Consider the following 23,927-nt stretch of genomic DNA (forward strand, 5'->3'; position numbering starts at 1 on the left):
GTGGTGTATACATTGTATAAGTTCTAGTCTCAAGAGCCTTCTGGATTGTATACTATGTACCTCTCCATCTTAGTGTTTACTTGTATCCTTTGTAATACTCTTCATAATAAAATAGTGGCAGTAAGCAAAATTATTGTTTTGGGTTCCATGAGCCATTCTAGAAAATTTGTTGAACTCCTGATGCTTCTTTCCCTTTGTTCCCTATGAGTGAAACCACATGGTACTGTTTCTGTCTTTCTCTTAACTTACTCAGAGGTGTGATTGGCAGCTGAAGGATGGACAGTGTTATACACGATGTTAAATTGAATCAACTTATAGGACAAATTGATATCTGCCGAGAATTGAGGAATTGGTGGCTATGGGAAACTCATGCATTTGATGTCAGAAGTGTTATAGACTGTAGTACCCCAAAGTGTTCTGATGGTACGTTGTATTATGGAAGTATCATAAATAAGTTTTGTTCGATGGTAGGACTGAGACTTTTCATACCTACAGTTGCAGTGTTGAGTTAAGAATTATTGAGCATCATTGAGTGCTCAGTGTTCTGGTATATGTTTACCATATATTATCTAACCTGTCTTTGAAATAACTCTATGCAAGGGATCTTTTATGTATGAAAAAAAAATCATTAGTGAGTAACTCTTGCAAGCCACTGACAATTTGAAAGCAAGCCACTGACCATTTGAAAGTAGCATCAGACAAAGCAGAAAGAAAGGAAGAAAGAAAGAAAGAAAGAGAAAAGAAAAAATTGAAAATACTTATAGTTTTGGAACACAAGGTGAGTTCTTTGTAAGGAAATAAGTCCAGAGTTGTGAAAATAAAAAAGATTTTGAAAGCAAACAATTATTAAAGATCTGCAATAAGCTACCTAAATAAAAATAAATGCTTGTTTAGGTAAGCACTTTATATTGCAAACAGTTGTACTTTTTGTAATGCCAGTCACTATCTAATCACTTCCAACTATTAATTTATTCCTTCATCACAAAAAATGATGATCTATGCTCTTTCACTAACTTCTCTTTTTAAAATCTTTATTTATAAAAAAGAAATACTGACAAAATTATAAAAGGGAAACACTGACAAAATCATAGGATAAGAGGGGTACAACTTCACACAGTTCCCACCACCAGAACTCCTTATTCCACCTCCTCCTCCGATAGCTTTCCTATTCCTATTCTTTATCCCTCTGAGAATATGGACCCAGGGTCATTATGGGGTGAAGAAGGTGAGAGGTCTAGCATCTGTAATTGCTTCCCCACTGAACATGGGTGTTGTCAGGTCAATCCATACTCCCAGCCTTTCTCTTTGTCTATTGAGCCAGGGCTCTGGGCTCCAGGACACATTGGTGGAGTCGTCTGCCCAGGAATGTCAGGGTGGCATCATGATAGCATCTGGAACTTGCTGGCAGAAAAAAAAAAAAAAAAAGAGTTAATGTATAAAGCCAAACAAATTGTTGACTAATCATGAACCTAAAGGATGAAATATTGCAGATAAAGATTTGGGGGTCTCCATTTTGAAGATAGCTAGCAGGCCTATTTTAGTTATATTAAAAGGGCCCATGATTATACTAGTTTTTTCCTGAGCCTGACTTCTGATATGCAGGTGGACTCAAGTCATTCTCTGGGAAGATGATTTCATGGCTGAAAAAAAGGGCTAGAAAGCTGGATGAGGAAAGTAGCTCCCCAAAATGGGAAAGGTATATAAATACTATAGACCCTATCAATTTGATCTGGGGCTCATATTCAGCTTAGGAGCCTATGTAACCTCTGCATCCCTGTAGATCTGAGCTCACATTCTGTGGTCATGAGTAGGGACTTCTATTACATGAAAGGAATCATAGACTTATGTGGGATAATGAAAGAAATTATTCAAGAGCAAATAAATCCAAGGTAGTTCAAAATTTATCAGATAATCTTGTTGCAAGCTTTCAGCTTCCAAGTCCAGGCAATAAGCAGCAAGATCTTGAATTGAGTTTTTCACTGGAAATATTAAGCTACCTTGCAGGATGGGAGTTGGCTTATGTAAGCCTTTCTTTGAACAACTAAACATGTAGGGATAGGACATTGATTATATGAGAGAATTAGGTAACAAAAGATGTAAGATGGAATATAAGTAATAGTTTAAATATGTATCTTGTCCTCATCAAGGCCTTACTGATCAGTCAACTTTTTCAGATAGAATCTATATATATATGGAGAGAGAGAGAGAGAGGGGGGGGGGGGGCAGGGGAAGAGAGAGAAAGAAAGATATCACAGCAGTGAAACCTCCTCCAATGCAACAGGAATAGGGTCTGGACTCAAACCTGGTTGTGCATGACAATGCAGTGTAATATCCAAGTGAGCTGTTTTAGTGGATTAGAGCTGAATTTCTGAGGCACAGAAGTTGGTCCACAGGATTAAATACCCCATTATTTTTGTTATTTATTTCAGCAGAACTAAGAATTGTAAAGGCGGGGGACAGGAGAAAGTTGAAAAATTATTATGGACCCTGTGCCCTCTGGTGGAGGGAGATAAAATTTTGGTGAAGGGTAAGATGTACTAACAAACATGTTAGGGAAATAAAAATTATGCCTTTATGACAACTAACTTGCAAGTCTACATTTCCTCACTATAGTAATCTTTTAAAAATAAAGTCACCTCGGGAGTCCGGCGGTAGTGCAGCGAGTTAAGCACACGTGGCGCAAAGCGCAAGGACCTGCATAAGGATCCCAGTTCAAGCCCCCGGCCCCACACCTACAGGGGAGTCTCTTCACCAGTGGTGAAGTAGGTCTGCAGGTTTCTGTCTTTCTCTCCCTGTCTTCCCCTCCTCTCTCTATTTCTCTCTGTCCTCTCCAACACCGACATCATCAATAATAATTACTACAACAATAAAACAAGGGCAACAAAAGGGAATAAATATAATAAAATAAAAATAAAGTCACCTCATTATGAGATATAATATATACCAAGAGAAGAGTCAGCAATAGCTTTGGTGAGAAAAGACTATGTTGCTTATAGACAAATAAAAATTATAAGCAATTAAATAAACATTTGTTCAAAGAGTAAGAAAACACTCTGCTATGATCAGAAATAGGTCAAATATGTCGAATATTACAAAAAGATAAATACCTAGATAGACAGTAATAAATCAAGTCTAGTAGACTTTATGATTTTTAACAAACTACTTCTTACACATTTGACTTGTTTAAACTGCGTCATGTGTGTATTGTACAGCTTTTTATATTTGGGAAATTACTTTAATATAGAAAACATGATAAAGCCGTGAAACATGCTCAGAACTTTTTAGAGATATAAAACTAAATGGGTGAATCTCAAGAAGATCCTCACAGAATGTTTATGTTATTGTATTGAAGAGATAATGGTTTATAGCATAGTTATTGATAGACACAAGCATACAAGTTCTTCTCTCCTCATCATAGATGTCTACAAATCACTCTCAAAGTCAACTTAGGGCATTTTGCACCATGATGTACCTTGATGCCAACAGCTTCTTCGCCTCCCACCCGTTTGTCCCCCAGAGTCTTTGCTTTGGTGCAATCAACCACATCCAGTTTAAATTTCGTTTTGTGCTTTTTCCTTCTCCCTTTCAGCTTTGCGCAGTGGCAGTATCGTAGCCAATGAGGTTTATCCGAGGTGCTGATTATTGCTAATTGAAAACTTCCCTTCTTTTGTAAGTTTTACTTATAAGTGAAACCATCCCGTGTCTATCTTTTTTTATTTCCCTCTTACCTAGCTTAACGTGATTCCTTCAAGTTCTATCCAAGACGAAGCAAAGGAAAGTAGTAGCATTCATATATACACATACATCTATATATTTATACTAAAATGCGGGTATTTACCTGTTGTTGGCCTCGTGGGTTGCTTCCAAGTTTGGTTTTTTGTGCTACTATCATCATAGCTGTACACAAACTTCAAACTTCAGATCTCTTAAGAAAGATTTTTTTTTTTCTCTCTCTCCTTTTGATAAAACTCCAGGAGAGAAATGGGTGGGCCAAAGGATAAATCCATTCCTAGTGCCCTGAGAAATTCCAGACTGTTTCAATCAATTGACAATTCCAACAGCAGAGCAGAAGTATAAGTATCCCCATGTCCCTGCATCCTCATCAGCACTTGCTGTTTCAGTCTTTTCTGATATATGTATGATATTTTCTTAGATATAATGAGGTATCTCATTGTGGTCTTAATTTGCATTTCTCTGTTCATCAGTGACTTAGGATTTTTTTTTTATATATGTCCATCAGCCCTTTTGAGCTTTTCATTGGTCAATATTCTATTTCCTCTCCACATTTTAATGGATAAATCTACATAAATCTATTCAGATGACTCTGATCCCAGAAAAAAAAAATACAAGTCAGAAGCTACTAGACAAATTGGATATCACTAGAGTAGCAAAATGAACTGATGGTTTTTCGGCATCTATCTGACTGATGTATATTACTGAGATCATGCATCAAAATGTCAATGATGGGCAGATGAAATCACATAAACAAGCTATAGATTCAGTTCATACATCATTGATCAATGAAAGTTATCAATTTATGCACAGCTTTGTATCCTGACGATTTTCTTTTTGAATGCATAGCATAAATTTTAAAAGACCAGGGGCTCATCATGAGAATTACTAAAAAGCATTGCCAATGTTTTTTTTTAAGAAAAAAAAAACCTGAAATACTACTCTATAGAACTGAAGAAACTTTAATAAAATTAGTAAGAGTCAAATAAAATAAATAGAAATATATTTTGTTGCATGTAGTCTTCTAATAGCTTCAAAATGAATACTATGGTGACACAGGAAGCAAAAAATAATATTTTCATAGTTAATTGCCTTTGGTGTTTGAAACTATAAATGATGATTAAGTTGAGTATAATGGAAACTCCCAATTATGTCAAATCATTTTCCCTTGTCCATAAATTGTTTCATAAGTTTAGAAAAACAATGTAATTCATAAAAAAAAAAAAGAAAAAAAAATCATGGTGGCCTCTTAGTCAAGTACACTGAGAACACAGACCCGGCAGTCTACATTCAAGCAAGCTGTCCCCACTGCTCTTGGGAATCTGTTTTCCTGTGGCCTCTCCACCTTTTCTCTACCATCTACAGGATCACATGATTTAATGTTGCCTTTGCTCCTGGCTGCTACTGCTTTTTATAACCAGACCACTGCTCAGCTCAGCTTTAATGGTATGCTGGGGGTTGAACCTAGGAATTTGTAGCCTCAGGCATGAAAGTCATTTGCATAACCATTAAGCTATCCTCCCTGACTGTTTTGCAGCTCTTGTCACAGTCACAACTGCATTACTTGTGAATTTCAACAACTAAGGGAATAAAATAAATATCCAGGTCCATACTACAACTGTCAGGTTTCCTTTATCAAGTAGCATGAGAAGCTATACCATTCTGGAGTTAGTGGGAAGGAAGTTTATTAATTTTGTACAATGCACCTGGTATGTACAATGTGTAGTTTATGTGGTATAGCTAAAAGTTGTGATGTCTTAGAATATTGGATAATTACTGTGAATATGAAAGAATATGCCTTGGACTTTTTTTTTTTTTCAGGTGTCTGACCTAAATGAAACCCTATTCTCTTCCTTCTGTAGCAAAATTTTATACTGAGTCAACCAGAACTTTCATCTCCTTTGTCTGCAATGCCATTCAGACACCAAGTCTTTAAGGGCAACTTTCTGTTTTGCCTCCAGGGTTATTGCTGGGGCTTGGTGCCTGCACTATGAATCTACTGCTCCTGGAGGCCATCCTTCTCATTTAGTTGTCCTTGTTGTTACCCTTGTTGTTGTCATTATTATTATTGTCATTGCTGTTGTTGTCAGCTAGAACAGAGAGAAATTGAGAGAGGAGGGAAGACAATGAGGGGGAGAGAAAGATACCTGCAGACCTGCTTCACTACTCATGAAGAGACACATACACACCCCCACCCCACCCCACCGCAGATGGGGAGCCGGGACTAAAACCCAGATCCTTACTCCAGTCCTTGCGCTTAACCTGCTGTGCTATTGCCTGACCCCCTACGGGTAACTTTCTTTTTTCTCCCACTTTCCTCTTCAGGATTTTGGTTTCTGAAAGCCAGTTTTTGGTCACTGTACTTTGGTTACTGCCCTGACCAGCAGGGCGGTGAACAGGGGCTAGGAACCCAAAAATATCTGGAATGAAAGGGACACGAGACACGAAAGAACGACAGCAAGACAGGTTTCTGATCAAGCTGCAAAATTTTATTGTGTTCACAGGCATTATAAGGCTTTGGGGAAGGAGAGGGAATGCTGGAGGACGGGGAGGGGAGCAAACTTCAAAGTGAAATGTTCCTTGCAACAAATGGCAGAAACCAAACTGTGTGTTGACTCACTTGTGTTGACTCACTTGATTACTGATAAATGGTTTACCTAAGGGGAAATGGCCTGCCCAGGAGGGAATTAACACTTGTCTTGAGGGGTTCCGTTGTCTCAAAGCTTATCATCTATCAAGCAGAGAAATGGCTCCTGGCAGGTTACATAGTTTTAAAAGAAAACTTTAAGACTGATAAAACAAATGTACAGCTCACTGCCTTTTTCTTGTTGTTGCTGTTCATCAAATATTGAATTTCTATGGCTTCCTCTCATTTATTTAAGATAAATCTTCCTGGTACCCCCAGGAAGATTTACCTTTTATTAATCTCTCTATGCTTATTAAGTTGTAAGTTTTATATGACTGTGCTATAAGCAATTTTTGGCCCATGAACTTTTATTTTTTTAAATATTTTTTAAACCATCTTTACTTATTGGATAGAGACAGCCAGAAATTGAGAGACAATGGGGAGACAAAGCAAGGAAGAGAGACAGAGAGAACCTGCAACACTGCTTCACAACTCACAAAGCTTTCCCCTTGTAGGTGGGGGCCGGGGGCTTGAACCAGGGTCCTTGCACACTGTAACATGTGCACTCAACCAGGTATGCCACCATCGGGTCCAGGCCCCAGAATTTTTATCTAGATTTAATTTATAATGCAACTCTAATTCCATAGATGTTAAGATGTGACTACCTGGACATTTTAAAGCATGATGTCAGATAAATGGAGTCTTAGTTTGATATTAATCTCTTAAAAAAAGATATTGGTAGAAAGACAATAAATGCTAATTATAAATAAAAAAATAGAGTTAATTATACACTTTATTTTTTATTACATTTTCTTTTTTTAATTAATTTATTCCTCTTTGTTGCCTTTGTTGTTTTATTGTTGTAGTTATTATTGTTGTTGTTATTGATGTTGTTGTATAGGACACAGAGAAATTGAGAGAGGAGAAGAGAGAGAGAGGGAGAGAAAGATAGACAGATACCTGCAGACCTGCTTCACTGCTTGTGAAGCGACTCCCCTGCAGGTGGGGAGCCGGAGCCTCAAACCTGGATCCTTATGACAGTCCTTGCGCTTTGTGCCACGTGTGCCTAACCTGCTACGCTACTGCCCGACTCTCCAATTACACACTTTCTTCTCAGTGAAAATACTTAAACATTTCTAAGCACTTAAAATTGAAGCTATTTTAGCCTCTAATAAAAATCTATGCAAGGCATATGACTATTTTGATATTTTGTGAAAATATTCAATTTGATATTTAATTTTTAAATTTATTTATTTTATCTTAATATGCGAGAGAAAGAGGGAGAGAGAGAGAGAAAGAGAAAGGACTCAACCAGAGCACTGCTTAGCTTTGGTTTATGGTGGTGTTAGGAATTTAACCTGGGTCTTCAGAGTTTCAGACATGAGATGATGATGATGATGATGATGATGATGATGATGATGATGATGATGATGATTTTGCCTCCAGTTATCCCTGGGACTTGGTGCCTGCACTACAAAGCCACTGCTCCTGGGGGGCTATTTTCCCCTTTTTGTTGCACTTGTTGTTTATAATTGCTGTAATTGCTGCCATTGTTGTTGGATAGGACAGAGAGAAGTGGAGCGAGGAGGGGAAGACAGAGAAGGGGAGAGAAAGATAGACACCTGCAGACCTGTTTCACCGCCTGCCAAACGATACCCCCTGTAGGTGGGGAGCCCTGGTCTCGAACCCAGATCCTAACGCCTGTCTCTGTGCTTAGTGCCATGTGCACTTAACCCATTGCGCCTCCACCCAGACCCTCAGACATGAGATCATGTTACATAACCACTACTCTATCTCCCTAATCCACATTTGATTTTTTTCAACATAAGCTAAATTGAATCAGTTTAGATACTTAGTTCTGAATTAAAATTTATGTACTCTGTATTTTCTTGATGAAGAAACTTTTTCTTTTAGAGAAACAAAAAGTACTATGTGTCTGAATAAGAACAGGAAGACATACCACACACGTAACTCCTGAAAGCTCACCTCGCTAATGTCTACCCACCTACCATGTAACGTTTTCCTAGGAAATTCTGTTTGATTCATCAGCCAAGGTTAGATCCTCCTTCATTGTACCATAGTATCTTTAGCAACATAATATTTAATGTTTTTCTGTATATGACAGTGACCCTACTAAGTGTGGAATCTCATTAGAAGTTAGATACTCCATGCCTTCTCTGCAGCTGCTGGGACAGTGATGAAATACAGATGCTGCAGTTAATAAATACTTTCTTGTTCAAGGCAAATGCAATTTACAGCATCCCTATTTTAAAATCTGTTTACCTATTGCTGTAATATATATATATATATATATATATATATATATATATATATATATATATATATATGTATATATATATCCTAGTGTCAAATACTTTTAATCGCTTGTAAAGAATGATTGAAAATGTGGCATCTTCTGAAGGAAATATGCTGAGACTTGACCTCCTCTCATGGAAAGAATTTAGCTTGCTAAAACAGACTGAAGGGGACAGGCTGGGAACAAGCAGACCCATCACAGTCACACAGGAAGACTTATACCTGCCTGTACCTGACACATCTGACCATAAGAATTTCTGAATGGATCATAGATCCAAGCCCTTGAGTTAAGACCCTATGTAAGGCCCACCAGCCTGTTGCAGGGTAAGCTTTTCAGATACCCCTCAGCTTGGGTCTCTCCAATCCCAGCTCCTTAACCCCCCCCCCCCCACTACATTAAAACTTTCCCTAGTCTACACACCTGACTACCTGCCTCATTTTTGTGTCTTATATTTCTAAGATTTGGTGCTAAAAACCTGGGAATGGCTATGGAGCTAGTCCCTCTTCACATTTAACATAAAACTTACATTTTCTTGCTGTCTTCCAAGTTTTATATATAACTCCCAAAATATTTTCAGTTTTATTTACAAAATGGATTTATTTTAAGCAAGCATACTGTTTATTTCTTTCTTTCTTTTTAGACATAACTTCTTTGAAGACAAGGATTAGCATGTTTGTGGTTTTCATTTGTTTTGCTTAATTGCTTGCTATTATATAGCAAGCACACAACAGTTGTTCAGTAAAAATTTCCTCTCCACTATATATCTAAAATTGCCTTTTAGAGTTCATTTTATAAGCTTTGTAACAGCTATTGCTTCTATCTTTCTTTCTTTTTCTTTTTAAGTCTGCTGGAGTAAAATGGCAGGTTCAATATCACACAGTACAAAGCTGAAATAAAATGTTGATGTTCTTAATCCCAGCTCACTAGTCCCATCAGAATACCAAATTTCTTTGTGGAATAATATTGGGAAATTGTATTCTAACTTTTGAGCAAACAATAACCGAGATCATTACAGAATGTATAGCTCCAAAGGAAATGCCTATCACATCAGGAAAAAAAAAAAAAAAAGACAGAATTGATCCCTGAAATACTGCTTTCCTTGGGATTCAGAATTTATATTCAAAATTTTGCAGTTGCTGTGAGACACCATAATAACATTTCTACAGTACAGCTCCAAAGGTCTAATAAATTAGATTCTTCCTTGGCTCAGTTGAAAACACCGTGTTCAGCAGTTTCAACAATGGAAGCTTCACCTAATTAAATTAAGTGCTGAGAAGACTCATGCCAGCAATACTACCTCAAGCTGATAGACTCAGGTTTGCAATATTGCTAATCTGGCTTGCAGCCACCAGGATGCTCATAGACACTGAGCCAACAATTCGATGTCAAGTAACTGAAAGACAAGAAAGAGGCAATTTTCTTTTGTAATGATGAAGTAGTCCTAACATCACATTTATATTGCACTGATGCCATAGATCTAAGACATTTTTTGAAAGTCCCACATATTATGAAACCGAACATTTAATTTTACAAAAAGGCTCTGAGTTGATTACTATTTTCACCTGATAGCTAATTTTAGTTTGATACTTTGGCCCTGAAAATGGTTAAACCTGTCTGAGAATGCAGTTTCTTAATATGAAGATTCCTCACAATATATAGAAGATTAGATAGTTTGAGGGGGGTTGCTTTGTAACAGCTATTTACTTGTTAGTGTTTCTGCTTGTTTTTGATAGTTTGAAAACTAAAACTCCACCCCCCACACATATATAGTATAGATATTTCAGTGAATTTTTGTATTCATTTACTATGAAATTTCCATGATTTTATTATAACCTTCAAATTGGATGGATTTACAATTTAGTGAAGACTCACTGTCAAAAAATTTTACAATGATGACATTATTAAACTCACTCCTTTCAGCCAGGGGCGACCCAAACAGTGTGAATAGTAGATGGAAATGAAAGTAAAGTGCATATTAACAAGCATATTCATAAATATTTTATGCTTTTTTTTTTTCTTTAGAAATAGTTTCCTTCTAGTAAACTCTAAAAAATCTGCTATTTTAAGAAGCATTGAAAAGAGTTCAGCAAGATGGCTGTCATGGTAGGTTGCCTGCCTGCCTTGCCATAATGATCCAAGTTTGAACATTGCCACCTCTGCATTAGAAGAACTTAATGTCTGTACTATTGTTATCTATCACCTATCTATCTATCTACTATCATCTATCTCTCATCTATCTATCCACTATCATCTATCTATCTATCTACTGTCATTTATCATCTGTTGGTATGCTTCTGGATTCTGCTTCTGAGACCGTCTGTTTTAATCATCACATTGGGTTCGCTTTGTGTTGCTTGTGATGTGTTTTGTTTGCATCTCCACTGTTGGCTGTGCACCCCCCTGCCTCCGGGACATTGGTTTGGCACTCACTCCCCCTGCCTCTGGGACATTTGGCTTAGTCCTCGCTGGTTAGCGCTTTTTCCTTCTCCCCACTCGTGAATAAAGATTGAACTGCGTTCTCAGCTCAGCCATGAGTCCCTGGTCGTCTCTGTCTCCTGCCCGAGAAGCTAATCCGGCAATCATCCATCTATCTATCTATCTATCTCTATCTATCTATCTATCCACTATCATCTATCATCTATCTATCCACTATCATCTATCATCTATCTATCTACTATCATCTATCTACTATCATCTATCTATCTACTATCATCTATCTATCTACTATCATCTATCTATCTACTATCATCTATCTATCTACTATCATCTATCTATCTACTATCATCTATCTACTTATCTATCACATATCGATGTATCTATGTATCCATCTGTGTATGTATAATCTATCAATCTATCTATGATCTATGTATTTATCTATCATCTGTCTGTCTGTCTTTTCATCTGAAAAAAAAGAAGTGGATCCAGAGCTGTAAAGCCCCAGCAAAGACAATAAAAGTAGCAGTGAATTAGAGTATGAAATGGTTCATGTTCTAATAAAGAAAGATGGAGTAAAAAGTAATTATCACTGAGAAAGATTTATTTAAATAATAACTACCATAAATTATAAAGTGTAATTTTGTTTGTTTGTCTTTATTTTATGTTTTTCATTTGCAACATTTTTTATTAAACATGGGCTATTAATTTGCATTATTATTATTTTTTTAAAAATTCTGTATTGGTGGATTAATGGTTTATAGTTGATAGTAAAATAGAATAGTTTACACATCCATATTATTATTTTATTTTTGTCATCATTAGGGTTATGGCTGGGGCTCAGTGCCTGCACGATGACTCCAACAATCTAGGCTGTTGTTTCTTTTCTCTCTCTCTCTCTTTTTTTTTTAAAGATTGTATTTATTTATGAGAAAGATAGGAGGAGAGAGAAAGAACCAGACATCACTCTGGCACATGTGCTGCCAGGGATCGATCTCACGACCTCATGCTTGAGAATCCAAAGTTTTACCATTGCCCCACCTCCTGGACCACATGTCGTTTCTTTTCTTATCTTTCTCTCTTTCCTTCTTTCTTTCCCCCCACCTTTTTTTTTCTTTTGACAGAGGATGAGATAGAGAGATAGAATGGAAGAGACAGAGAAGAGAGACACAATAGCACTGTGTTACTGCTCATGAAGCCGCCCTCCACCCCTACAGGAGGTTACTGAGGGCTTGAGCCTGAGGCCTCCAGCATGACCACCATTTCCAGGGGCACCACCACCCAGCTGACAGAGGTTTTTGAATTCAAACTGGATGAGCCTCAGACACTGTTGTGACAATGAGTGAGTGGTCCAGAGGGGCTATACCAGCAGACATTCTGCTCATTAGCATTTCAGAGTGCAGCCCCCAAACCCTCATTCCCAATGTTTTTATTGCGCATTTTTCTTATTCAGCAAAACTTCCAAACAACTGTCAAGCATGAACATTTTGGGAAATACATATCTGAGAAATCTCTTCCCTGGTTTGTAGACCACCCTGTACCAGACTTGTTGACTCCACTTTTAATGATTATATCAATTTTCTTTTTTCTTTTTATTTCTTTATTGGGGAATTAATGGCTTACAGTTGACAGTAAACAGAATAGCTTGTGCATGCATAACATTCCTAGTTTTCCACATAACAATTCAACCCCCACTAGGTCCTCCTCTGTCATTATGTTCCAGGACCTGAACACTCGCCCTGCCCCGCCCCCACACCCTCCAGTCTTTGACTTTGGTGCAATACACCAAACTCCAGTTCAAGTTCTGCTTAGAGTTTTCCCTCCTGACCTTGTTTTTCAGCTTCTGACCCATCTTCTGTTTCCAGCAGTGTCTTTTCCTTTCTCTTCATCTCCCTCTGTCTGGAAAATTTGGCCAAGTACAGTGAAATCGTGGCATTGACAAAAGATACATTTAGTCAAAATTGAAGTTTAATATGATCCGCAGATGATTTGTATTAAAGCTGGATTTGGGAAGCACAAGGCGATGTGAATTCCCATTGATTTAGTCATTGATGACATCCATGATGTTAACACTACCTGCCTATTCACTTTCATGCTTCTATATTCATTTGTTTCATAAAGCACCTGAAGTTAGTATTTTATCAGTTGGTTGTTACCAAAAAAAAATCTGTATCAATTTGAGAGAATAAAGGAAGAGAAAGAGAAGTTGTTTCACAACAATGAATGCATTAGCCTTCTTCCTCTAATAACGATTTAACACTTCATTATCCCATGTTATTGAAGGTTACATAATTATATGATTTATATCTTCTACTCTATTGAGCTGAGTCATTAAGGATAATTTTTATGTCAGTATATTATATTCTTCAGACAGAATAACTTTAAATAGGTCTTCAGATATATGCTTAAGATAATAATGAAAATTTCAAATCTACACAATTTGATGGTTTTCAGTTTCTTTAATGACTGCTAAAATATCATGTATGATATTGCCAAATCTTTTTTAAGTATCCTATCACAATCTATATATTAAAAACTGGGCCCAAGGCCAGAATTACCACTTAAATACATCGTATATCTAAGAAGTGATCTCCTTAGTACCTTTATGAAAGTAAAATGTTATTAGTATAATTCTGTTACGATTTCTGTTACAGACATTTCAGATGACATATAACAATTCTTTAAGTTTCTTTTCTGATTATCTACAGACTATCAAATATAAAGAGGATTCAGCAAATTATCAATATTAAATACCCATTGCTAGATACTAAAGTCTGTGTTAATGTTACAGCAGAAAACTCAGAAATATAACTTTTTTTCTTTAGAGGTAGAGACACCATAGCAAAGCAGCCTCTCCTCTATTACAGTACTCCTGTTCTTCTTCTTCTAGCATTTGCCACAGTACTCCTGCATGGTACTAGCACTCAAATTAGGTCCAAGTCCTTCGCAAGACATACACTCTGCTAAGTCAACTATCTTCCATTTCATTGGCCTAACTCTTGTTCCTGTTCCTGTTGCAACACAGCAACACCAGGAAGCTTTTTATCAGTTCCAGACAGTGATAACTCTTGTCTAATGCAGGCTAAATTTCTGTTCCTGCTCCAGGTCTCCTATTACCCTCCAACGTGGGAACTAATTCAGCACTCTTGTGAATACAACCTGGTTAGAAAAACCGTTTAATGACAACAGGCTATGTTTCCACACTTAGGAGTTTGAAGCTACTTGAAAAGCATTGTACAAATCCTGTTATATCGTCTAATCAGATTCATCACAGCTGTAAAATGAGAAACACTGTCATAGGGAAACCTTGACTGCTCTTTTTACTTTGTCTCTTCATGCTTGTCACAACTGCTTCTTTGAATCATTTCAAATATAAGATATTAGTACAAAGACTGGTGTCCTGGGTTATATTTCTAGTTAAAAAGAAAATAAAATCTATGTGGAAAAGTTTATGAGCACTCCGTTGCGTCCTCTGACATTGTTATCTTAAATATTTGTTTTTATACAGATGAAAGGAAAATACTATCTCAGCCAAAAAGGCTTTTAGTTCCCTAGTAAATATTATACACTTCCTAGAACACTACCTCTAGAGTTTACTTACTGTGTCTTTTGGTTGTTTGTTGCTGTCGTTGCTCTGGAGCTGAGCTGAGTTTGCCTGGGTGCAATCCTCTTTTGACAGTTCATCAGATAAACCATCAAAGAAATCTTGTACACGTCATGAAAAAGCCTTCTCTTTCATGACCAAATTTAAACCTTCTCAGTTTCAGACCTATTTATATATAGCAGAGAGCAGTGGCTGGAATCAATAAACCCCTCAATCAAGCTATGAAATAACACCATATCATCAGACAGTTGTAATGGAGTTGAGAGGGGTCAGGAAAGGGCGGCCGGAATGATGAAGGGGATGAAGTGGCTTTCATATGACTTTCAACTAAATCATCTGATCATAATGTGACTTAGATTTTACTTTCTTTCCCAGAGACAAAAGTCTATGTAAAGTCAGAAAGAGTTGCAAAGAGATCAATATGTTCTCCAACTTTCACATTAGAAAATCATGCACACTTCAACTATTAAAAGAGGCACTTTGAAGACACATTATGGATAGAGAAGACCACATATAAAACAAAATGTCTACTTTGTATCTTTTTGATACAGGCTCAAAAGTGATCATTTATGCACTGATATGTTTATATTTTGTGTATCATTTTCTATCTCCAGAACCAGGACTATAATTAAATCATATTGAGAGGATATCATAGTGACCCCAAAAGAAACAAGTCTCTCTTGGATTTCAAGCCCCACTGATCTTTAGGGAATTAACATCTTGAAACATAACAATCTGTGGGGCTGGGTGATGAGGCACCTGGTTGAGCACATGTTACAATGCCCAAGGAACCAAGTTTGAGCCCCCAGTTCCCAGCTGGGGAGAAAAGGGGGGAAGCTTTGCATGTGGTGAAGTTGTGTTGCAGGTTTCTGTCTCCCTCTACCACCTCCTTTCTGTCTGTCTCTATCCAATAAATAAAGATCATTAAAAAAAAAAAAAAAGAAACATAAGATGTGAAGAAGGAAAGAGCTACATTTAATTTCTACATAGTGTTTTACCTACTGAATCTCGAGTGATGATAAACTTATTCCTTGTGGAGATGAGCTACATACATATCTTTTAAAATAAATCAGATATTTTCTCTCCCTCTCCCTCTCTCGCTATATATATATATATATATATATATATATATATATATATATATCAATGATATTCACAAGGTCATTGTAAGAAAAATAGACACAATGAATGAGTTACTGGAGCAGTAGCTGCAGCTAATTTCTTAACTGGAATGTGTGCATCTAAATCAAATATTTTTTTTTTCTCTCTTTCCTTGTTTCTTTTTTTTTTTTTTAATTTTTTATTTAAGAAAGGATTAGTGAACAAAAGCATAAGGTAGGAGGGGTACAACTCCACACAATTCCCAACACCCAATCCCCATAACCCACCCCCTCCCATGGTAGCTTTCCCATTCTCTATCCCTCTGGGAGCATGGACCCAGGGTCATTGAGGGTTGCAGAAGGTGGAAGGTCTGGCTTCTGTAATTGCTTCCCCGCTGAACATGGGCATTGACTGGTCGGTCCATACCCCCAGTCTGCCTCTCTCTTTCCCTAGTAAGGTGTGACTCTGGGGAAGCTGAGCTCCAGGACACATTGGTGGGGTCTTCAATCCAGGGAAGCCTAGCCAGCATCCTGGTGGCATCTGGAACCTGGTGATTGAAAAGAGAGTTAACATATGAAGCCAAACAATTTGTTGATCAATCATGGATCCCAAGCTTGGAATAGTGGAGAGGAAGTGTTAGGGAGGTACTCACTGCAAACTCTAGTGTACTTCTGCTTTCAGGTATATATTCTGCAGTAGTTTATGGATATGTGTACACATAAGCTCTCTCTCACAGAAACTGGTGTATATCTAGGTTATGGGACTTTGTTAGAAAGTGAACTACCTGAGATGAAATTAGAGTGTACTATTAAAGGAAAGGTCTCACCCGAGTAATGAAGCTGAAGGGTTGTCATTCCACACGTGAAGTCTCTGGATACATTCTGAGGTGAAGCATGTTGAGGTAGCAATCGTTGCTTTGGTTAGGTTGTGATCGGCGGATGCAATGTTATTTGGTTTGGATTGGGAGATGCATACGGGAAAGTGGGCCCTATCCAAGGGTTCCAGGACTGGGGGAAGTAGGGGCTCTATAGTGAAGATGTGAGGTTCCTGCTGTCTTAGGGTTCAAAAAGACAATCAATAGTCAATATTATCATCACATTATTTGTTAATTGAGTTAACTTTGAAAAGTCCCTTTGTTATGGTTTGCTGGACAGTACCCAGTATCTTGTATATAGCTGTGCTATTGGAAGCTTCTAATCTACTTGGTCTAGGCTTTTGAGAGAGTCCGCATATCAAATACATAGCCTATATATTAAAAAGATTCAGTTTGTCTTTTGAGAAACTTTGAGACATACAATTGATTTCCCCCTCTCATATTAATTAGCTACTGATTCATATGTCTACATTTTGCTAGGAGTGTACATAAACACCATTCCCACCACCAAAGGACTGTGACCCATCCCTCCCGCCCACTCCCAACCCCCACTGGCCCAGGAAGCTACATGCCTACCCCTCACCACTGGGTTTTTACTTTGGTGCCCTACTTACAATTTGATCAGGTCCTGCTTTTAGTTTCCCTTTCAGATCTTCTTAGTCAGCTTCTGTTGATGAGTGGGATCATCCCATACTCATCTTTATCTTTCTGACCTAGTTCACTTAACATAATTCCTTCTAGCTCCATCCAAGATGGGTCAGAGAAGGTGGGTTCATTGTTCTTGATAGCTGCATAGTATTCCATTGTGTATATATACCACAGCTTTCTCAGCCACTCATCTGTTGTTGGGCACCTGGGTTGCTTCCAGGTTTTACCTATTATGAATTGTGCTGCTATGAACATAGGAGTACACACCTCTTTTTGGTTGGGTGTTATGGAGTCCTTGGGGTATAACCCCAGGAGAGGAATTATTGGGTCATATGGAAGGTCCATGTCTAGCCTTGTGAGAGTTTTCCAGACTGCTCTCCACAGAGGCTGTACCAATTTACATTCCCACCAGCAATGTAAAAGGGTTCCTCTGTCTCCATATCCTCTCCAGCATTTGTTGCTGCTGTCCTTTTTGATGTATGCCATTCTTACAGGAGTGAGGTGGTATCTTAGTGTTGTCTTGATTTGCATTTCTCTGATAATCAGTGACCTAGAGCAGTTTTTCATATGTTTGTTAGCCTTTGGGATCTCCTCTGTGGTGAATGTTTTGTTCATTTCCTCTGCCCATTTTTGGATGGGGTCATTTGCTTTTTTGCGGCTAAGTTTGCTGAGCTCTTTATATATTTTGGTGATTAGTTTCTTGTCTGATGTCTGGCATGTGAAGATCTTCTCCCATTCTGTGAGGGGTCTCTCTGTTTGTTTAATAGTTTCTTTGGATGTGCAGAAGCTTTTCAATTTGATGTAGTCCCATTGGTTTGTTTCTGCTTTGGTCTTCCTTGCAATTGGGTTTGATTCATCAAAGATGTCCTTGAGGTGTATGTGGGAAAGTGTTTTACCAATGTTTTCCTCTAAGTATTTGATTGTTTCTGGACTGACATCTAGGTCTTTGATCCATTTGGAGTTGATTTTTGTTTCTGGTGAGATAAAGTGGTTCAATTTCATTCTTCTGCATGTTACAACCCAGTTTTCCCAGCACCATTTATTGAAGAGAGCCTCCTTCTTCCATTTAATGCTTTGGGCCCCCTTATCAAAGATTAGATGCCCATAGGTGTTGGGATTTACTTCTGGGCTTTCAATTCTGTTCCACTGGTCTGTATGCCTATTTTTGTTCCAGTACCATGCTGTTTTGATGATGATGGCTTTATAATATAGTTTAAGGTCTGGGAGTGTGATGCCTCCATTTCTGTTTCTTTTCCTTAAGATGGTTTTGGCAATTCTAGGTGTTTTCAGGTTCCAGATAAATGATTGTAGTGTTTGTTCTATTCTCTTAAAGAAGCCTGGTGGAACTTTGATGGGTATTGCATTAAATTTGTATATGGCTCTGGGGAGAATATTCATTTTGATGATATTTATTCTTCCAATCCATGAGCATGGGATATGTTTCCATTTCTTGGTATCAGTTTCTATCTCCTTGAGTAGCGACTCATAGTTTTCAGCATACAAGTCTTTCACTTCTTTGGTCAACTTTATTCCTAGGTATTTGATTGATTTTGCTGAAACAGTAAATGGGAGTGATTTCTGGATGTCTTCTTCTTCAGATTTAGTGTTTGCATAAAGAAATGCCACTGATTTTTGTACATTGATTTTGTAGCCTGATACCTTGCTATATTGCCTAACAACTTCCAGTAATTTTCTACTGGATTCTTTAGGTCTTTCTATGTATACTATCATATCATCTGCAAATAGTGAGAGCTTGACTTCTTCCCTTCCAATCTGTATCCCTTTTATTTCTTTCTCTTGCCTGTTTGCTATGGCAAGAACTTCCAATACTATGTTGAAGAGTAACGGTGACAGTGGACAGCCCTGTCTAGTCCCCGATCTGAGGGGGAATGCTTTCAGCTTCTCTCCATTGAGTATAATGTTGGCTGTAGGTTTGCTATATATAGACTCCACTATCTTGAGGAATTTCCCATCTATTCCCATTTTCTGTAGAGTTTTGAGCATGAATGGGTGTTTGATTTTGTCAAAGGCTTTCTCTGCATCTATTGAGATAATCATGTGGTTTTTGGCTTTGCTTTTATTGATGTGATGAATGACATTGATTGATTTACGGATGTTGAACCAGCCTTGCATTCCTGGGATGAATCCCACTTGGTCATGATGAACAATCTTTTTGATGTGTTGCTGTATCCAGTTGGCCAAGATCTTGTTTAATATTTTGGCATCTATGTTCATCAGAGATATTGGTCTGTAGTTTTCCTTTTTTGTTCTGTCCCTATCAGCTTTTGGTATCAGGGTGATGTTGGCTTCATAAAAGGTGGAAGGGAGTATTCCTGTTTCTTCAATCTTATGGAATAGCTTAAGAAGTATGGGTATTAACTGTTTCCTGAAAGTTTTGTAGAATTCATTTGTGAAGCCATCTGGTCCAGGACTTTTGTTGTTGGGGAGATTCTTAATAACGGTTTCAATTTCTTTGTCTGTGATTGGTGCATTTAGATTTTGTAGTTCTTCTTGGTTCAGTTTTGGAAGTGCATAGGTTTCTAGGAATTGTTCCATTTCTTCCAGATTCTCTAGCTTGGTGGCATATAGTTCTTTATAGAAGTTTCGCAGAATTCTCTGGATTTCTGTGGTGTCAGTTGTGATATCTCCTGCATCGTTTACAATTCTATTAATTTGAGTCTTCTCTCTTTTTTGTTTGGTGAGTCTGGCTAGGGGTATGTCAATTTTGTTTAATCTTTCAAAGAACCAACATTTGGCTTCATTGATCTTTTGTATGGTTCTTTTATTTTCGATGTTGTTTATTTCTGCTCTAACTTTAGTGATTTCTGTCCTTCTGGTTGCTTTAGGGTTCCTTTGTTCCTCTTCCTCTAAGTCCTTGAGGTGTGTAGTAGGGTCGTTCATTTGGGCTTCTTCTTGGTGTTTAATATGTGATTGTATGGCTATAAGTTTCCCTCTCAGTACTGCTTTCGCTGTGTCCCAAATATTTTGATAGGTTGTGTCTTCATTTTCATTAGTTTCCAGGAACATTTGAATTTCCTGTTTGAGTGAGTCTCTGACCCAGTGGTTCTTAAGGAGCATGTTGTTTAGTTTCCAAATTCTATGTCTTTTAATAATTTTCCATTTGTTGTTAAAAGTTAGTTTTACTCCACTGTGATCTGAGAAGATACTTGGGATGATTTCAATGCTCTTGAATTTATTGATGCTGTCTTTGTGGCCTAACATGTGGTCTATCCTTGAGTATGTGTTGTGTGGATTTGAAAAGAAGGTGTATTCCAGTTTTTTGGGGTGGAGGAGTCTGAAAATGTCCAAGAGGTCTAGTCTGTCAATCTCTTCATTCAATTCTCTTGTATCTTTATTGGTTCTCTGCTTTGTTGATCTGTCTAAGTGTGAGAGTGGGGTATTGAAGTCTCCCACTATTATTGTATTACTATTGATGTATCTTTGAAATTCTTTCAGTAGGTGTTTAATGTATTTAGATGGTCCCTCGTTGGGTGCATAGATGTTAATAATTGTTAAGTCTTCTTGGCTGATTGATCCTCTAATCATTATGTAATGTCCTTGCCTATCTTTTATTACTTTATTTAATTTAAAATCTATCGTGTCTGAGATGAGAATGGCTGTTCCTGCCCTTTTTTGTGGACCGTTAGCCTGTATGATAGTTTTCCATCCTTTCACTTTAAGTCTGTGTTTATCTTGTTGTGACAGATGGGATTCTTGCAAGCAGCATATGGTTGGGTTATGTTTTCTGATCCATCCCCCCACCCTGTGCCTTTTGATGGGTGAGTTTAAGCCATTGACATTTATTGATATTATGGACTTAATGTATTGTAGTGCCATTGTTTTAAAAAACGATTTGTTTACTCTGATATATTACAAGTATTATAGTGATGTTCTTGTTTATAAGAGGTCTTTTAGTACCTCTTTCAGGGCCGGCTTGGTGATAGTTGCCTCCTTTAACTGTTGTTTGTCTAAGAAGGTTTTGATCCCTCCATCTAGCTTGAATGAAAGTCTAGCAGGATATATTATCCTTGGTTGAAACCCTTTTTCATTCAGGGCTCGATAGATATCTTGCCACTCCCTTCTGGCTTTTAGAGTTTGAATTGAGAAATCTGCAGAAAGTCTTATGGGTTTTCCCCTGTATGTGACTTTTTGTGTCTCTCTTGCAGCCTTTAGGATCCTTTCTTTATCCTTACTTCTTCTCATTGTGACTATGATGTGTCTTGGTGTTTTCAGGTCTGGGTTGATTCTGTTTGGTACTCTCTGGGCCTCTTGCACCTTGATATCCTTTCTGTTATTCAGGTCTGGGAAATTTTCTTGTATTATTTCCTCTAGAATGTTTGCTTCCCCTTCCTCTCTTTCTTCCTCTGGCAGGCCAATTATACGAATGTTACTTCTTTTGAGATCATCCCATATGTCTCTGTTGTTGTTTTCAGTGTCTCTCAATCTCTTTTTAAGCTCTTTCACCTCTTTCTTAGTTTTCTCTAACTCATCCTCTGTCTGACTAATTCTGTTTTCTGCTTCTGTTAGTCTGCTTTCCCTTGCCTCAGCTTCTTTCTTCATTACAGCTATTTCAGCTTTCAGTTCTCTAATTGTCTCAAGATAATCAGTATTTTCCTTGGGGGTCTCAACTGTTGTTTCCCTAATACTGCCATTCCTTTCCTCCAATGTTGTTTTCATTTCTGTGATTAATAAGTTTATTATTGCTTGCATACTTTTCTTATCTATGGTTACTTCTGACTGATTTGTGGTTTCTTCTGGGCTCTTGTCTTCATTCATTGGGGTAGCAGTTTTATTTGTTTTTAATCTACCCATTTTTTTTATGTGTTTCTCTCTCTTTTTTTTTTTTTTTTAATGCTCTGTTGTTCCTCAGTTGTTGTGTTTTGAGCACAAGTAACACTGTACTAAATACCTTTATGACAATTGCACTCACCAACCTCCGGAATTACAGTAGCAACTGAAGTAAGTATTGAAGGAGTTTAATCGTTACCAGTTAGCCAAAAAATTTCTCCAGTCCGTGAAAAAATAGTAACCAAATCCCAGTGAAGAAAGAGAAAAGAAAGAGAGGATTGCAAGAATAGACAGTTATGCAAATCTACTATCCAGTGTATATTCTAGGGGTAACAAGAGTGTAAAGGGAACTAGAGCAGAGATACACACATAGAGAGTCCACTCTGGGTCAGATTTCTTCCCCAAAGTAATTCACAAATTCAGAAAGGCAAAGAAGAAAGAAGTGTATGACAAGATTTAAAAAAATAAAAAATAAATAAATAAAGAGATAGAGAGAGATAAGAGAGAGAAAAGGGAGAAGATAAGAAGAAGGGTTGTAATTAAAGAGCAGTGCGAGGAACTTCCCAAATGTGTATCAGTGAGTTTAAAAAAAAAAAAAAAAAAAAAACCCTGTTTGGTGGTATGGGGTATCCTGCTAGTAGCTGGTCCCAGGCACTGCTTATGGGGGGGGGGAGGCGGCGGGAAGGATGTATGCTTGAAAATTAAAAGGAAGAAAAAATAATTTTTTCCCCCTATTCTAATTCTTAACCCAAATTAAGTTATAGCCACCTCCTTGGTGTCACCGCTATGGCTCCTTATTGGCTGGCCTGCTAAAGGCAGAAAATCCTATCGTTTACACGAGATGTGTCCGGAGCTCCAAGGCTAGCCACTTCTCAGTCCGCCATCTTCCGGGAAACCCCCCCCTCCAGACTTTTTTAAAGGATTTCTCAAAAATGAAAACTAGCTCCAAATCCTTTGATCCAATGAGAGCTATACTCAAGAAGTCTTTGGATCTGCTCTCAGGGTCACAGTGGACCCTAGAGACTCCCAAGAGAAAGCCCCCCGAGCTAAAGTGCTCTCTCCGGGTCCTCTGCCCGCTGCGCTCTGCAACCGGTGGAGGAGCCGCCTTCCTGGGCGGGCGGAGGACAATGCCCGGCGCACTCGCCTTGCCTGGCGCCCTGGGAATTCTGGAGCCCCGCTAGTCCGTGTCACCTTTACTCTAATTCTTAACTCAAATTAAATTGTACTCACTTTTTGGTAACACCCCTTATTAACTGGCCTGCTAAAGGCAGAAAATCCTACCGTTGCCGACGATGCGGTCAGAGCGCTCGCTGTCAGCGACTTCTCAGTCCGCCATCTTCCTCTCCCTCCCAAATATTTATTTTTAAATGTACAGATCAACTTTAAAACATATCATAGGGTGCTGGGTCATATATGGTACAGTGGGTTAAGCGCACATGGTCCGAAGCGCAAGGAGCAGCATAAAGATCCTGGTTCAAGCCCTGGGCTCCCCACCTGCAGGGGGTTCGCTTCACAGATGGTGAAGCAGGTCTGCAGGTGTCTGTCTTTCTCTCCCCCTCTCTGTCTTCCCCTCCTCTCTCCATTTCTCTCTGTCCTATCCAACAACAACAACAACAGCAATAACAATAACAACTATAACAACGACGATAAGCAACAAGGGCAACAAAAGGGGGACAAATTAAAAACAACAAAAAATATCATAAATTAAGTCCTCATTTATGACTTATGAGTATATTCATATGTTTTTGTCAGTGGAGAAAAATAATGCTAATATTTTCTTGCATATTTTCCAGATAGATCTTAC

At 38.0% G+C, this 23,927-nt stretch overlaps 1 pseudogene; it reads left to right on the forward strand.

Moving 5' to 3' along the window:
* Positions 1-3,587: 3,587 nt before the first annotated feature.
* On the forward strand, positions 3,588-3,696 carry LOC132532954 (U4 spliceosomal RNA; annotated as a pseudogene).
* Positions 3,697-23,927: the final 20,231 nt, after the last annotated feature.

Source organism: Erinaceus europaeus, chromosome 14 (genome assembly GCF_950295315.1).
Source record: "Erinaceus europaeus chromosome 14, mEriEur2.1, whole genome shotgun sequence".
Classification (NCBI taxonomy): Eukaryota; Metazoa; Chordata; class Mammalia; order Eulipotyphla; family Erinaceidae; genus Erinaceus; species Erinaceus europaeus.